This window comes from Opisthorchis viverrini, assembly GCF_000715545.1.
Source record: "Opisthorchis viverrini unplaced genomic scaffold opera_v5_30, whole genome shotgun sequence".
NCBI lineage: Eukaryota > Metazoa > Platyhelminthes > Trematoda > Opisthorchiida > Opisthorchiidae > Opisthorchis > Opisthorchis viverrini.
The window spans coordinates 920071-937932 of NW_008751686.1; positions in this window are offsets into that span (position 1 = coordinate 920071).

Sequence of the window (17862 nt, forward strand, 5' to 3'; positions counted from 1 at the left end):
CAAAAAAATATGCCTAATTCGCATTTAATTTACTCCAGCCAAACCATGAATTGTATCCGGAACGGGCATGCAAAATGCTTCATCTTTCCTATTAATCGCTCCTTGCGTAGATTTAGTGTGATATGGCTGTAGAGTAATCTTCAAAACATCCACTAACATTTCAGTAACCTTCTCATATACCTCAGGCCTGACTGGTTAGCGATAGATCCAATCGTTCACTGTTTATCTTCCATTAAACGAGCAATGGCAGGGTTACTTTTTTCCGGCTAAATGAATTAACCCTTTATGAGTATGCTTTGCCGAATCAAAACAAAGGTGTATAATGTCGTGTCTTTTAGAGCGACCGCTAATACTCTCGTGATTGGCCAAGTTATTGTGGCCTGATACATCATCCCTCCCACATCTTAATCCGTGTGAAGCCTGGGCGGCTGACATTCGGTACAAATTTACCACAAGGCCAACCTGTCTTATAAAGTCCAACTACAACAAACTAGTTTGGACTACGGCGAATCGTACGAAATGCTGCAACCATTGTTTCCATTGTATGAACAACAACAGTGCGATGTCCGTAGAGGTTTCCAACCACGTTGAGACCCGGCCACTTTGTCATGATTAGTTGAAAATTACGTTTATGACGAAAGACGTCAAAATATCGTGCGTAACCACACTAAAATTCGTTTGCCTTAAACCTCAAAGGGTGGCGAGAATTGTCATGAAGACTGATCCTAGGATGAGAGTTTCACAAAAATCTCTCATTAAAAAGCTCATCATAAACTCACTTGAGTCTGTAGAAAGCATTTACTTTACACAACCGCAGCACCTGATGTTGAATTTTGGAAACACTCACGTCCAACGCAGTCAAGGGATCAATAACATGTAAAATAGCCTTTCAGTGTGACTTTTTCACCGACGAATTTGTTTCCTCGTATACAGTATTTTGCTGCCTAAACGTATAACATGTGTTAGATGGTGACTATTTTACATTTTATTGATCACTTGACTGTGTTGTATGTGAGCGTTTCCGACATTCAACATCAGATGCCGCAGTTGCATAAATTAAATACTTTCTACAGACTCACGGGAGTAAATGATGAGCTTTTTTATGGAAGATTTTTGTGATATTTTTCGGGCTATAAACCAGAGGATAAAAATATTTAAAAAAATTAAAATCACCTGGACAATCAGTCATACATACCAGGTAGCTAGATAAGCACTTCACGATGGGTGTGAACAACAAAAGAGAGTTGCAGGTATTTTGGTTTTTTTAACCTTCTGCTCCGGCAGTTCATCCTTAAGTGTATACTTGTTTTAGTCTCAGACGTGTGAAGGATTTTTTCAAACTTTGTTATTCAACTCAGATGCCCTGGGTGTCTCACTGCTCTCGGGAGGATCGAACTTATCCTTCAACCAAGTTAGTAGATTTGTGGATGAGTCCTTTTAACCAATGCTGCACAATTAGACCAATTGTCAGACAAATACTCTGAGAGTTTTATGAAACTATAGTAGGTAACGTAGCGTCAAAAGAAAACGTAATCGCCTTCTTACTGACTCCTCTCAATCAAGGCCCCTGCGGGCAGGTCTGCGGAAGACATTGTATCAACAGCCGTCGTTTAAAGCTTTCCTGTTGAAAAAACTCAACGTTATTATGTAGCATGAGGTGTGACATCGGTTGTTAATAATTGCTATCAGCCTCCTTCCTGAGAAAACTGGCACACAATAATCCTTTTTCGGAGTTTAACAGTTCGTTCACGGAAAACGATGGTGATTTCATGTTACTGGTTATTCCTCCCACTTGATGACCTTGGAATCCATCAATAGAACACTGAATTCGAACGTCTCAGCAAACACCAATATACAAAAACAGGGTGCAGCTGCAAAACCACACAAGTCGCAAGTACTTGGCACCAAGAAATATCCAACAAAACACACTAACAGCGTACGGAGATAATGGCTTGTTTAGTACCTCACATGGTCTTTCATGCCCATCTTTCAGCCGGGCTGCAGCTTCTATGAGACAAAGAAGGTAACTATCCAGAATACATACAGAAGGACTATGAGAAGTGCCAGCTTTAAGAGGATGGAAAAGTTTAAAAGCCGCGACAGGATGGATATCTGACCGATATTTAGCCCTGAGAGTCAAGTTAACCTGTGCTTAAAACCTCATCTGTTTCACCCACACTGGGAATCATCAGCATTCAACGTCTCGCCAAATTCCAGCAAGCCTCTCTTCCGAAATCTCCCAATTAGTAGTCTGAAAAAAATAGCCGGCCGGCTACAAGTGGTTAATAAGCGGTGTGACCGGCTTATATCCAAACAGGATATAGTCCGACTCATCCTTTCCCATGAAATCTACATTATAGGTCATGTGTTGCGTAGCTCCTTGTTAAGCAACTTCTCATACCCAAGTTTTACTCAAATTGCGAAGGTGTCCTTTCTATCAGATAATTAGGGTTTTTGATAGCATGAACAGAACTGCGAAGTTTTAAATGAGTCTCGTTCTACGTTTCCGTCTTACATCGTAACTCAGGACGAGCCGTGGGGGGGATATCCAGATATTTCTTTCTTCTGGATAGTTTTTTCTAGGGTAAATTTTCTATCCAGCAGTGCCCAAAAGATTTGAGTCTAACTGAAAAAATTGCTGCCATATTTAAGCTTCGAGTCCTAGCTCTGATAAAAGTATCACTAACAAGAACTGCAAGAATCATGACATTGAGTTCTTTTGAATAGTTTTCAGTGACTTTCTAAGTCCGTGGTAAACTTTGAGTGCGCGCAAACTGGAAAACAAAAATTAAAAAGTTGATACAAAAGTCACTCTAACCTGGCCCCTGTCGGAGTGCTCAAAAGTAGTTTCGCAAATCTTTCTGTAGATCGATCATGAATTTAGTTGCACATCAGACAAGTGGTGATCCAAGTCAGGTGACATTTCGGTCGACAAAATTAAGACAAATATGATTTCTTCAAGATAAAAAGTGACATGCCCACGAAAGAAGTTTGGTACTGTCGGCCAGTTTGATCACCATAGAGGGCTGCTCTAGAGAGAAGCATGCTTAAGTCATGTTTCACTCTGTCTCCTCCACAAGTTCCTTGCCGGTAAACTGTTGAGCAACGGGATTTCCCGAAATCGTGCACGTTAAAAGTGGGCAAAGAAGCTGCGTTTTTTCTGTCTAAAGAGGACGTTTAAGAGAAATCTACTTTCGATGCCTTAGACTGAGAAACATTAAACCTAATGGGGCGCAAGCCTAATTTCTTGAAAGCAACAACTCTCTTTCAAATCACAGCATGTTACGCATACATGAACCTGCGAAACATTTTGAACTTTTTAAACTTTAGATTATGTAAATCAACGCAAAACTACTACCAGGCTTTGAAAAACTAGGCAGCATAACGCTTATAAATGTTTCTGAATTGTAAAGCTTTAGGGTAGGTCATCTTCGGTGAACCAACGGCTTTAGGTGATTGGGATTCTTCATCTAGAGCCCTACTGTTTGGAAAGTTTCATTTGATTTAAAATCACGCTCACTTAAAGTCATTGATCCGATCGTAACACTCTATTAAACTAACAAAGTTTCTGTGTTCAGCATTCAGTTTCAGTTGGTGTTTGCAAATCGCAGGATAATTAAGCAACAGACTGTCTAAAGCGTGCCAAGATATCACGGAAAAATGACATATTTCAGGTTTTTGTGATACTTGATTGAGGGACCAACTCTGAGAAGTTGTCTGGCCCTAAACTTAAGAGGACGTTTCAAGAAACGAAAAAGTGATGCAAAATGTCGCGAAGTAAGCTGGTGGTGTCCCAACGGCTGCGCTGCATTTTTCATAGCGTGACAGCCTCCAGTAAATCTTCAACTGCATTAAATGATTCACTTTCAGTTTAACAAAATCTAACTTACATCTACTTTGGTGATTTAAAGAATTTATATTCCGCACAACCGCACAGGTTTTCTTTCTTAGAATCGTTCAATCTCGTACATCACGGTTTTTTGGCCGTAGACAGTAGACCTCCGATTGCAGATAGGAAGTTGATGTCAGATGGTGGAGTTGTATTTGCAAGATAGTTTAGTTTGTTACGTGAATGGTGATGGTGGTGTATGGATAACGTAAGATATAGCATATCTGCAGCGTGTCCGAAGATATTTTTTCACAAGTCCACTGCGTGCGGAGGATTTTCCGTCTCCATTTCGAAGGTGCGTGTTATATAGTTTATGTAAACGTATATGTTAGGTTATGTATCTGAGTTAATTTAGTGATGCACGACGTCAAAACCACGCTTAACTTTAAACCGATTCTCTGAAATGTACATTTTGCATCGAAATCTGCAGTTGGTATCCACCATGATGAGTGGATGCGACGCACAATTTAAGTCAGAGAATAAACCGGTTTTCGAATCGAAAAAAAATTCACTTGAAAATCGGAAATCCTTCATAATTCAACAAATATTTTGGGTCTCATGACTTTTTTCCTACTCCAGAAACTGTCTAATTTCCACTTGCCTTTGGTAAGGCAATGTGATTCATTTAATTTCGAAGCAATTTAGGATATGTACGAGATGATACCAACTCCCTTTCTGAGAGCAGTTTACAGCAAACAAGGCGCATGTGCTTCCATGGTAGAATTTGTGGTGGTCACAAATATTATAACAATTCTCAACTTGGTTTGATTTCGTACACCCATCCATAAATAATAACTTCTAGTCGATCATAAGGTCCACAAACATTCGAATTCAACCAGCTCAGCAACTTTCAGGAATAATAATTTTTTTAAATAGACTGGCTTGAGCTTTGTCGTATAAAAATCCACTCTTGCCCGGAAAAGCATTCAGCATCTGATGTAAAATTGTTTTTCGTTACCCGGAGAGGGACAAAATTACCAATAGACAACATATTGTAGCTTAGTTTTCCATAACCCAGGCGATCAGAGCGCTCCACACCAACTTTTGTCCCGTTCACAAATAACAGATACGTATTTCCACGTCTGAAAATATAAGGAAAAAGAGAACAATCACTAGTGTATCGATTTGAACATTTTTAGTAACATAAAATTGGCCTCATACCTATGTAACTCTAAGCCAATCCACTGAGTCGAAAGATGTACATGGAGTAATTATTCGGCACATTAAAGCGTGCAACGGAGTTAGACAGTTATCACAAAACAAACATTTGGCTTAATAACCAACACGCTTGCAACCTCCCGTACACTACGCTGTGCGAATCTGCTCCTTATTCAAGGAAGGTGGGCCGAACAACCATCTTACAACAAGCTACTGGTTATTGAAACAAGATGTGGTGAATGTGAACGAACAACCAGAGTACACCTTTGTTTTACAACCATTTTAGAAACAAGTGATTTACACTTCCAGGCTCCCAGCATCTCAACGTTTTATCACAGCCAAATGAGATAGTGAGCCATGTGAAGTCTTTCTTTGGAGACGGAAGTTGTGATATAACGAATGAGCATCTGTTGTTCTCAAACATTTCACGTCCGTGCGTCAAAGATTCTCAGTTTAAAAACTTCAAACCAACACAGATCAACTCAAAAAAGGATGGATAACTGGGATATATTCTGAAAGCATCTGCTACGTGAACATAAATTCAACCATTTTCAAACTTTCGTGAATGCAGGACAGATTAGTGCATTCTATACAATAGGTATTCTTTTGGTGAACTACCTGAAACAACCGGTCCATCACATTGCTCGAATGACAATGGACACGTTTGAACAACCAATTATGTGTGGATTCCCATCTCCAGTCCCAATCTTCTTCATTAATGATCAGTAAATGTCGATCGTAACTGAGCAGCCATGTATCACTTAAGATAGGGGTATTTTCTTCCTGGAGAGATGTTTGATCCGATGTTACAGGTTTAATTCAGGTTGAGCATGTGTTTCCAACTCTTACAATTATGAAGGTAGCGCACAGTACTTGATTTCTATGATTGTTTCTCTTGGCTGATACATCACAAAAGTACATAGCACCAGCACGTGAACAAGGTTAAAAATCGGGGACACATACACTTTAGGGAAATAGAAATCAAAGGAACGGGGGTTGAACGAGGGGTTAGGTCAACGAGTCACGGAATCAGGTAGCTGAAGTCAATGGCAGACAGGCTTGTGTGATCCGATTGCTCGCAGCCTAGTTCGAGTTGAGAGGTCGTACAAGTTTCTTTTAGATGCAAAGTTTTGGATACAGCAGTCGGATTCCAATCACCTCTGCGAACGATAGTTATCTTGATCGCACCAGTCGTGGTTGGTACAGAGGTACGCGGTATATGCTAGTGAAGGCTTGCGATTTGTCGATGGCTTGTTTGGTTTCAACCAAATGTGATGCGATCGCACTTGAGCCTGATTTCTTCCAACCATCACTAAGAAATACGGAATTGTGTTCCCACATTCTGACCGACAAATGTTTTGTCGTATGACCAACCAATGATGCTCGGCACCAGCATACAATTGATTACACACAAAGGTTGATGGCAGAATGTGGTAATTTCTCCTTCTAGTGGAAGCTGATAATGTGGCTGGAGTTGAAGCTCAAAAGCAGACTAATAGCCATGTATATCTTGTCAACAGAGTTCCTAAGCATTCTGATGATTAGTTAAGCAACCAATTCACCTTTGAATGGAAGCCTCGTGTAGACGGGATTCTTCCCAACAAAATGTTGTGTAGGTTTGGGCCTAATGGATTCCATAGTCTTTGGAAACTAAAGTTCCTGGGGCACACATTCCTGCAGAACGGACATCTTGAAATGTTTTTACTTAGGACGAAACAAGCTTTGTTGTTTTCCCTCATCATCACAACTATACAGTAATGTGGTGTTTTTCCAAAATGTGGCCTGAAAATAGCTAAAATGCATTCCCAACTATGCGCTTTTGAAATAAATTTCTCAATTCAGTTTAGCTTGTCTGAGAATTTGACGATAGTTGAATTGTCCCGCTTTTTCCGGTCGGAAGTCGTTTTCTCTTTTTACGATAACTGAGTGTTGGAATGGGTACAGCCATCGGAATGCAGTTATGCAAAACTTTCTTCGGATGGTAGTTACTTATATTCCTGGAACACTTACTAGTGCTTTTTGTGACTTTGTTGTCCGCGTCTGTGTATAAAAACACTGAACAAATGTGTTTCCCAAATAACTACAACGCGTTACATAAACAGACTGAAAAATCTCCTCCGAAAATAACAGGTTTTTTATGCCCAAATTAATGAATAAAGTTTTATGCTTGTTGCAAACAAGTAGTTCCGCTTACTTCTCCTCCTTGACACGCAAACAAGAAAAGTTTATATTTTCAACCGATGACTGACACATGTTCAGTGTTCGGTTTCCGGCGAGTGATGGACAGTGTCTCAGAACGGGATGCATCCCGTTTATGCAAACCAGTGTGGGCCTTGTCTTGGACACGATGGTCATGTGAAACGAATCATGTCTCTTCAAATCCATATTCAAAAGCAGCATGATTTTACTTACTTTGCAATTCTGTCTAAACTTTGTTTTCCTCACTGACGATAGATGTAACTTATGTTGTTCTTTTGAGCGGAATGAACAAAATCGATGACGTTTGTGTGGAAGGTAGGCAAATAAACAGCCTCCAAAAATAATTTACATCACATGCTATTTTGGTGAAAAATGCAGTGCTGATCCATGATTCAACCTATCTTTGCCAACTGGGAAGTTGAAAAATCGTTGGCCTTCTTACTGTCTGCGTTTTTTGCTCAATTTTGCCCCCATAGAGATCGGACTTTTTCAACTAGTTCAACGCGTCGTAGGTAATGAATAACCGTGAATACTCAGGAAGACGTTATATTTTTGCTTACACGCCTTCGATGGATGTATCGGAAAGTACTAGGTGGTGAAACAACACTAAACTGGCCTCGAAGAGCATGCTGAGTATATCATTCAGACGAAAACAAATTCCCATTGCTAATTTGATGAGAAATGTGCGCTAGAACGCCTCATCAAGAGAAAAAACAGGTAGGCGAAATAGAACATATATGTTAGTTCGACATACTTTCACTGGCATACAGATTCGGTTTTGATAGGTGACTCGCCCGATACCCAGTTAAATTTCTGATGCATGATACGTTTACCAACTGAATGTGTTGTTCCAGACAGTCTCGTGTTTCAGTTAGTAAGATATTCGGGATTACTCAATACATTGTATAGACGTGATACACTACTAATTAAAAACGAGCGATTTAGCTGGGTTTCAGATGAGTCCCCTGACAAAGCAAAATCGGTGTTCGAATGAGTGTATAATTCACAATTCATGCAATTGAGGTTCCAGAAGAACATAAAACTGAGTAAAACTCAGGCATTGCGCTTACTTGAAGCTTCCCAAGAAGGGCAAAAATGATCGTGGGTTATCGAAGAGTTTTCAGCAACCTTATGAGTAGTGCATTGCCCCTATCTCTTTTTGTTGTTTTCAGTGTTTCATGCTAACCGTTCCCTACTGTCAGGGAAAATGCGATCCTTAAAATGGAGCAGCAGCCTCATGTTACAATAATTACGGAACGATTGTTTAATCCTAGAACGAGTGAACATGTCCTCATCCGTAGTGGATGAATACAGATGAAAAGAATTAATACAAACTACAACAGGCGGCACTATCAGCGTTCGCATTCACAGTGATCAAATGGTGCATCTCTATACGTTCATCTACAGGACACGGAAAATATGTCGTGATTTCTGTTTTACTGCACTGCAACCATAAATATTCTGTGGAAAACATCTTCTGCAGGGCGCCTATTTCGAGCTTTCACAATTGTTTGATTATCTTCCCATCCCACAGCCCATTAGCGGTTCTCTGAACTGATGCATCACCGCTTTTGCCAATTACAAATTTGACGCCAACTTCTAGGAAATCAAAAAGTGTGGTTTCCAATTCGAGATTGGAATAACGGAATGTTTTCCCACGAATTCTAAGCAAAAACTTTCTTCTTCATAGAAAATTTACTTACTCAGGAGAAGAACGCGCTTGTGGTATATTCACGACTTTGTGTCATAACAACAAATTTAGCCTCATCTATAGAGGAGAATGCCGGTAGCTCAGGTGGCGTAGATGGTCGTTGGCTTGTTCGCTGAGCTGGGCAATTTGGTTGCAAACGTTTCATCACCAATCGAGGTGACATCATCAGTGCGTAGTTGTGCGTAGCGGTGGGTTAGTGGTTGTGCGTTCAGTAGTGTTACGTGTGTGTTGATATACGTGCTGGTAGCCGAGGATGACCTTTGACCGCGATTAGTTATTCCGTCGGGCGGTTCCATTGGTTGTTCTTTTTATCCCGTGTCCTCATTCGCCGATGCCCACGTGACTTTTGAACTTGACATCCCTCGCCGTCGTAGTCTAGTCGATGTTGGAGTGACCTTTGTCCTTCCGAGTTCCGGTTGTGACCTCATTGATTTGACTCCGAGGAGTTCCTTGTTTCTTCGTTTGTGAATCCATTATTCGGTCCTCCTTGAGTGTTTCGGTTGCGACGTTGATCTCTCGCGCGTAGAGGTGCGTAAATTGGATCCAGTTCAATGCACCGGTTTATTGAACCTGTCGTAGAGTACCATGCTTCCAGAAATTCTCTTCCGTGTCGCGTGTCTCCGTATGCCAAAATTTTCGCGTTTTCCATGTTGAATTTGTGGCCTTCCTGGTCCTCGTGTATGGATATCAAGGACAGGGGGTCATGCCTCCTGACAGCCGCGTTGTGTTCCTTTATTCGTGTACATAATTTTCTCCCAGTTTGTCCAACGTAGAATTTGTTGCAGTCGTTGCAGTCGATTTGGTATATCACATTGTTCCTCTTGGTTTTGTCCCGGTTGTCCTTCGGTCTAGAGATTAATTTCCTTAGAGTAGCACTCGGTTTGTGGGCCACGGAGATTCCTTTTTGCGCCAATAATCTGGTTGCGAGTTCTGATATATTCTTGATGTAAGGTAGGACTACCCGTCTGGTGGCTTGTTCTTGCTGTGGCTGTTGTTGAGATGTCTTCTTCTTCTTCAAGCTTCTCTTGATAAAACTCCTTGGATATCCATTCTTCTGGAACATTCTGTATAGATGGTTTTCCTCCTTCTTCCGTAGTTCTGTGGTGCTGCAGTGTGTCTCCGCCCTCTTGAACAAGGTTTGGACGCAGCTCTTTTTGTGGTTTACTGGATTATTGCTGTTGTAGTTCAGTATTTGGTCCGTATGAGTCTCTTTGCGGTGTACGCAGGTTTCCAGAGTCCCGTCCCCCTTTCTGTTCACTAAGACGTCCAAGAATGGTAGCCGATTGTTTCTTTCCAGTTCGATTGTAAACTTGATATCTTCAAACGTTGTGTTGAGCAGTTCATGTGCGTCGTGTACTGAGTCCCGTTTCATGATGACGAAGGTGTCGTCCACGTAGCGGATCCACAGCTTTGGATTGATGATCGGCAGTACTGCACGCTCTAGTCTTTGCATTACCGCCTCAGCAATGAATCCTGATATTGGGGATCCCATTGGAGTTCCTTTCAGCTGTTGATATGTTTGTCCATCGAAGGTAAAGTATGTATCCATGCAAAAGTCCAACAGTTTGCATATAGTTTCAGGTTTCATGGCTTCTGTCGTGTTTGGATTATTCCGAAGCAATTCCGCTACGGTTTCCCGTGCGAGGTTGTGGTCGATTGAAGTGAACAGTGATGTGACATCAAACGAAAGCATGACTTCATCGTCTTCTATAGTGAAGTTCCGTAGTTTGTGTAGGAATTGACCTGCATTTTTGATTGTGTGTTCCGATCCGGAGATTAAGTGTTTTAATCTTCTCCATAAGTCTTTTGCTAGTTTGTACGTTGGGGTTCCCGGAAGTGAAACGATTGGTCTAAGTGGAGTTCCTTCTTTGTGCACTTTTGGTAGTCCGTAGAATTGTGCAATGTTGGTATCATCGGCTTTCATTTTCCATCGTTCCTGTCTGGTTATCTCGTGTGTGGCTTGCAGTTTCTTGAGCGCCGTGTTGATTCGATTGACGATGTTTGAAGTTGGGTCATGATCGATTGGTTTGTAGGTCGTGGTGTCATTTAGCAGTTGTTTGGCCTTTTCAATATAATCCGGCTTGTCCATTATCACGGTGATGCGTCCTTTGTCCGCCGGTAGTATCACGATTGTTTCATCCTTTCGTAGATTTGTGAGTGCGTCTCGTTCTTGTTTGGAAATCAGTGACGTGTTTCTATTCCGTGTGATCGCCGGTACGATTGTCTGTCGGATCTGTTGTTGAGCCTCCTCGGACATTTCGTTTGTTTTCAGGGCGTGTTCCAAGCTGGCTAGGTAATCTTTGTAGGATGCGTCCTCGACGTTGAAGTTGAGCCCTTTCATTAGCAGTTCTTGTTCGGCTGTGTTGAGTTGGCGGCCAGATAAGTTCTTGATCCAAGCGTCGTAATTGTTGTGTTCGTTGTTCCTCGTGAGCTTGCGCAATTTTGTTTCCATGGCTGTTCTACGCTTGATTTTGACATTGTCTACTCGGCGTCCGATTGCTATTTCGAGTTCTGCCAGGTGCTGTGGACTGGTTCTGGCCAAGCAATTTGTTTTGCTCTCGGTGAGTGCTCTTTCGTATTTCCTGAGACGATTGTGGGCATCTGTTATCATTAACTTCACCATTCGTCTGCCATACTGTCTTGCTAAGGCCCACGCCTGCGGATGGTCTAGCGCCGGTCTGTGATTAGTACTGGGTGGCAGCACGTTCTTACGTAGACATTCATGGAGGAAGTGTAATTGTTCACGTGTAGAGGCTTTCCGGCAGGCCTCATTGTTGCCAAAGACAGAGCCATAAAACACAGGCCAGAATCTCGATGTTGATTTTCTAAAGAGCTTTCTTTGAGATCCATTGTTCACGTGTAGAGGCTTGTCGGCAGGCCTCATTGTTGCCAAAGACAGAGCCATAAAACACAGGCCAGAATCTCGATGTTGATTTTCTAAAGAGCTTTCTGTTGAGATCCATACAAACCTCACCTAGTCAATGAGTTTTATCAGCAGGCTAATAAAGTGTTCGTGTGCTCCTGCTTGCACTTACATACCCATCCATACGACATCCGGAATAAGGTAGGAGTAAGTGTTTGCGACACCTTGTGAGATATAATATAGCTGTACGTGATATCGTGCTCTGCAAATCAAAATTCGACTTTTGATGACGATATCATTTTTCCTAACCTCAGTCAAAAACGTCCAAATTTATTGGAATATGAATGATGAATCGACGACACGGCACTTTCACCCCTAGATTTCACAATCCGGTCACTTGGAGCAATTTACCGATTTAGGGCAACCCTTTAATTTTCTCCCTCCATATCTTTCTGCCTCATAAAATCAGTCAATACAAAACTTTCATTCTTGTTGCAAATCTCCACAAGTGCAGGTCCTCGAATACCTAGCAGGACCAAAACCAGGTAAATTCAGCGATGGATGGATCCTGAAGGCCGATCGCAAGTAAGATCAAATTGAATTTATACAGCTTGCAGCTTCACTGACAATTCGAATGTTGTTTGACCGTTAATCTGCCATTTGACGGTTTCTTAGACAGACGGCTTCCTCTTCCATCTGACTAGACAATGTAAATTTGTTCTTCATTAATTAAAACTACCTCCAGAAGATTGTAGTGCAGAGCTAAATGTACTAGAATGTTCTCTTTTCAATTGTAACCCCATATTTTGTACTTGGTGATAAACCTTGACCATAAATGAGCAGTTATCAACCACTTGATAGCGGAGTGGGCCTCCTCGCAGGGTTAGCTGGCGCAATGAGTGACGGTTCATCATGACATACGTCTCCAAATACTATGCAGATTTTGGTGATGATAACAGAAAAAGTGCAGCAAGTACCACCGTGCACATTTGTGACCAAATTTCAGATCAGCGAAACACAAAACAAATGTGTGAGTTGAATTGTCCAGGTGTGCACGAAATTTCCACTGATCCAAGCGCCGCATAGTTATACCACGGCAATATTTCGGTGATTATTAACGAACATCTTCTGTGATCCAGAATAAACCGTTGATGGCTGGAGGTGAGTCATTCTTAAAACTTTAACCAAGTGTTACATTGCTTATTATGGGTATGTGTATGGAAATACTGTTCGTAGACAAAGCACCTTCACCAAATAACCCGTGGGATTCGTGAACTAGAAATTTTCGTCAGTTATCAATCTATCTATTCTTTTCTTTTCCGAAAGAGGAGTGATGTTTGGTATGGACGGTACCAGGATGAAAAAAAACCAGTTCAATTATTCCCTTTGTATGTGGTAGAATTTTCGATGTTGCTCGAAACCAGTCGTTTTGGTTGCAGAATTCCCTTTCCCCTCGTTCAACAACTTAATCCTTAAAATACGCGCGTCGTATTTCTTCGCTTTGAAAATCTTAAAATTATCGTGATACATTCTCAAGTTCATAGTAGCTGTTTTCTTTTAAATGGAGCTCGTGATACTCAAATTTTTCACACGTTAGTTTGTCTGGTCTCTTATTCGTCTTTACTTCTGTACGCTCCGCATTGTGTTCCTTCCCATTGTGCCGTGAAAAAACAGCCGTATTGTCTGGGACAATTCAACTCAACACAATAATGTGCAGCGCACTGACACGAAATCTTTCGTTATACACACAAAAACATCTTATGCGTCGATAACTGTAGGTCGGTATTGCCAAGTAGCTGGTAGTGTGTCGACAAAAGAGTTGCAGATGCTCGCTCAAGTGATGCTTTTTATCAGGAGAACTAGGTGTGTGAAAATAGCCCAAAATTCGTAATGATTATTTTTATATGCGTAATTGCTTACAATGTAAGAAGGTAGTTAAATGCCTTAAGTTTAAACCCGACAGTTTTTTCGTTGTATATTTGTGAATAAGTTATCCGATGCATATCGTGGGTGTCGAACTCAGGATAGTTGATGTAGTGCATAATCGTGGCCAATCCGTAGCATGCCCACGTTTCATATCACTTACTGCTTGAGCAGAAATAATGTAAGAATACTAGAAAATGCGCACTTGTCGATTGGTTTTCTTTCAAAGGAAAATGTGTAGGGGAAAATGTTGATGGCTCAGGTAACGTAGATGGTCTTTGGCTTGTTCGCTGAGCTGGGCAATTTGATTGCAAACGTTGCACGTTCACGTTTATATAACGTTACACTTCTTTTCCATTCTTGCAGTGGTAAAACCGCTTATCTCCAGCGATTACCAGTGCCTAAAATCTACCACCCTTGAACATCAAATGCTCAAATTTCAGACCAAAAGACGTGCATTTTAAGAAACGGTCTCTTTAGGTTGGAAAGACATAAGGTAGCCAACTTATCATTGATTTATTCCAGAGGATTATCTTCGGCTGAACAGACAAGTCTGACGCACTCTCCTTAAAGTCTGTAACCACATCCCGACCATGTAGTTTTTTTATTTACTTGGGGCATTTGCTGAAAAGCAACAGATTTATTAGCCATGCTTAGCCATGCCTTCAGAGAGATAAATAGTTTCCTGGTCAAGCATAATTCGTGGACTAGCATATGCCCCCGTCCCTCCTTTGAGGTCGCTACTCTTCCCAACTTCCCCGTAAATATATTTGAAACATTTCCGCATGTGTCTTCTTTTTGGAGCTATATCTATTTGGACCATAAATCTCATTGCCAACTAAGGCCGGCTGACTTGCTGATAGCCTACACCAAGGCTCACCTTAACATCTGTCTGTAGGTTGCAGAAACCACAGGAACAGCTCAGTCAGGAAAATGAAGTGCAAAAGTTGTTGCCTTAATAGGCAAAGTGACGAAATTTCAGTTACATTTGCTTGGTGTTAAATTTCTTCCTTGTGGCTTGTCTAGCACGGAATTATCTTGTTAAACGGCAGGATGCGTTGTTTGGATGAAGTTCTGTATGTGTGTTTCCTGTACTCCTAATTTCTTATTTATGCAAATCATGGGCGCCATCCTCTAAGGTTTTTCTTCGTGGACACCACGGTAAATAAGCTTCTTCGAGAAAATATCCAAGCATTAGGGCAATAATAAACTATTTTAACTAGACTAACTATTTTAACCAGACATTTTGCCTAGCCCCCATAATACACACCTTTTTGTTCAACAGATGACACATACCTCTTAAGCATCATCTTGTGCCACATGTTCACTGAAAGCACTGATTTCTTCGGACCGCCGTTTCCCTCCCAATCTTTCTCGTTGGTTTGATTTAAGCCGGCCTCTTCCAATGAATCATGAAGTTGCTTGAACCATGGGACCGTTTGTCTGTCGATGAACAAATACGTCGACCCTTGTTCATCTATTCCAATAAGCAGCCGGTCATCAGCCGCGGTCAAACAGGTGAGGATTGTTTGAAATCTTCTACCCATTTGTTCGCCTGGAATATGAACGCGTAACTGATAAAACAAGCAGTACGACTCACCATTCCAAACGTTTGGGTGGTTGACAGTCCTCAGCTTAATTGAACGCAGCCGAATATCCAAATAAATGTCAAAATGTGGCATGTTGAGTCTAAAAATAGGGAACGGTTGCTTAGTCATTAACATCCAAAAAAGCGTACGTGTTTAGATGAAATGTGTGAGCACCACCCACAAAATTTCGCCAACGTTCACCAAGATCACAGGGTGGTTTCATTTTTCTTCTAAGCCTACAGAAGTTTTCGGCAGGAATATCTTCAAAACAAGACGCTTCTCACCTGGTACGGAGGCTTGGTGCTCACAGTGATGGTTTGGTAAGTTTTGTCCCAAATAGGTGTTAAACGACACCACTCCGGATGGCAAGTTACTTAGTCCGTTAGATTTGCCTGACTCACTGAGCGCAGTAAAGACGACATAGTAAGTGACCAGGGTGTGCATATAAAAACGTGCTTACTCATGATGAACCAAGAATGCCAACAGTGTATAAACTGGCATGTGGGAACTGTAACTGATTAATTTGTTTGTGTTTGGGTTTATGTCTCTCCCCATGTGCGAATTCTTCATGCGGATAAGATTTTGTAGTAAACACTCAAATTAGCTGTACCGAACCAGTTTAAAAGCATTGAAAGTCTACTCTGTGCATTGAGACAAAGTGAGTCACACAAAGTCTGCCTTAGAGTATTTTCCGTCAAACCTGGACCAGCTGTTAAAGAAACACGTGGTTAAGTTCAGTAAACAGAGTATTACCTGTACCAGTCTGAACCGATCTCCATGCACCTCTCTCTACACTAATCAGTAGGCTTTCAGACAACTGAGAGGGATTAAATGCTCAACTGTTTACCGACTGAAAGTATGTGGTGGTATGGTGTTATTAGACTGGCCTCATGGATATCATATTTCAAGACACCACAAGATTCCACTTGTTTTCCAACAAAAGTACAAGACGGAGACCGTAAGAAAACAGCGGCCATGCACAAAAGCTTGTAAGAAGAATAACACATCCCAACGGACTAGTCAAACATACTGATACAAATATTCCACTCTTGTACAGCGATTTCAATTTTCACGAACCCGGTGTTCCTTCACGCCCAGTTCTTGATATCGTTCTCTTTGTTGCCATATTTCCCAGTGTTTTTGTAGGATTCTAGAACCTGTACATGGATGGATTGCTAAACAGCTAAACTGAAATATATATTTAACATGTGACATTTTTCTCCTGCTGTATTGGCTGACATCTTTGTGACTAAGATGAAACTTAGTATTTTGTGAGTGACACATTCCTAATATGGGACGGGAACCCCTCTGTTATGAAAGCTACTTAATAATACTCAGCCACAAACAAATTTTCCTTGTGAACCTCTGGCACTCCAAGAAGTTCTACTACGAAAACAGTCCGATAGTAGCGTAGGGGGGTCAATAAAGCCAGCAAAATGTATTGGCCTCTGAAATTTTATTGTCAACAATCATACTTGATCTAAAGCTTTGAGCGTTCGGCAGATTAATAAATCTGCGCACTGAGGTCACACTACCCAGGAAACTTGACCACCTACCGAAATGCATACTCGTAATAACCGATATGAAATAATAATAACATAGGAACACGCGCAATGAGGATTCTCCAAAAGGTGAAAACAGTTAGCAGTTCGGTGCTGGGACCCCTCGTATACAAAAGATACCAACTGAATTTTGCAACGGTATCTACTGTAGTCTACTGGTTCGCTCTGAATTTCCCACGGAGCTGACCACTGCAGAATCCATGCATATCAACATTCTGAACTCAGCATTCAAAACGTCTGAACCAAGTTCCTGTCCGACCCTAGTGCCATTGCTCAGGAAAACTCACAAACAATGTCGATCTTCCCTTATAAACTTAATGAAGATTAAAACAGAAAATCCAGTTCTTGATTATGTCATTAATCAGATATCTGGTCCCTGTGGCTGCCTTGACGCTTTCTGATAAGTCAGTTGGCGTTTATTTACTTGTGCATATGCAAGAGCGTAAAGGCCACCCGCCAAAAAGGACTCATTCGTGCAAATGATCTTCTTAAATCCACACGTGGATACACTGCACCAAAAATGAGGAAGTGGTATAAGCTCATGTAAAAAGAAGTGGGATGGCAATCGAACTTTGAAGGAAGGGAACCACACAAAGGAAAACGATGGGTCGAACCAATGAATTTATAAGTTAGTACGTCTACAAACCCTCAAATTTGATGTATGAGCGAGTGCCAGTGGAAGTGGAATTTGCTTACATCAGCCTCACAGCTGCACAAACGAGCCCCTCATGCAGGTATTCATTGATTAGGGCCTAAAACGGTTTTTTGAAATGTCAAGTGTCTGCACTTACTATGTTTACATGAGCAGTCTCAGTAAAGAAAGAATAATTGAAGTGGTTGTCTTTTTCGGTATTTAACCACATTTTACCACTACTTTATATTTTTCAACAGTTCCTGACTGTCAAAAACACCTCGCATAAGCAAGGAAGGGGGCGGGATGTAGACAATTCCTTGGGTCATGTACGCCA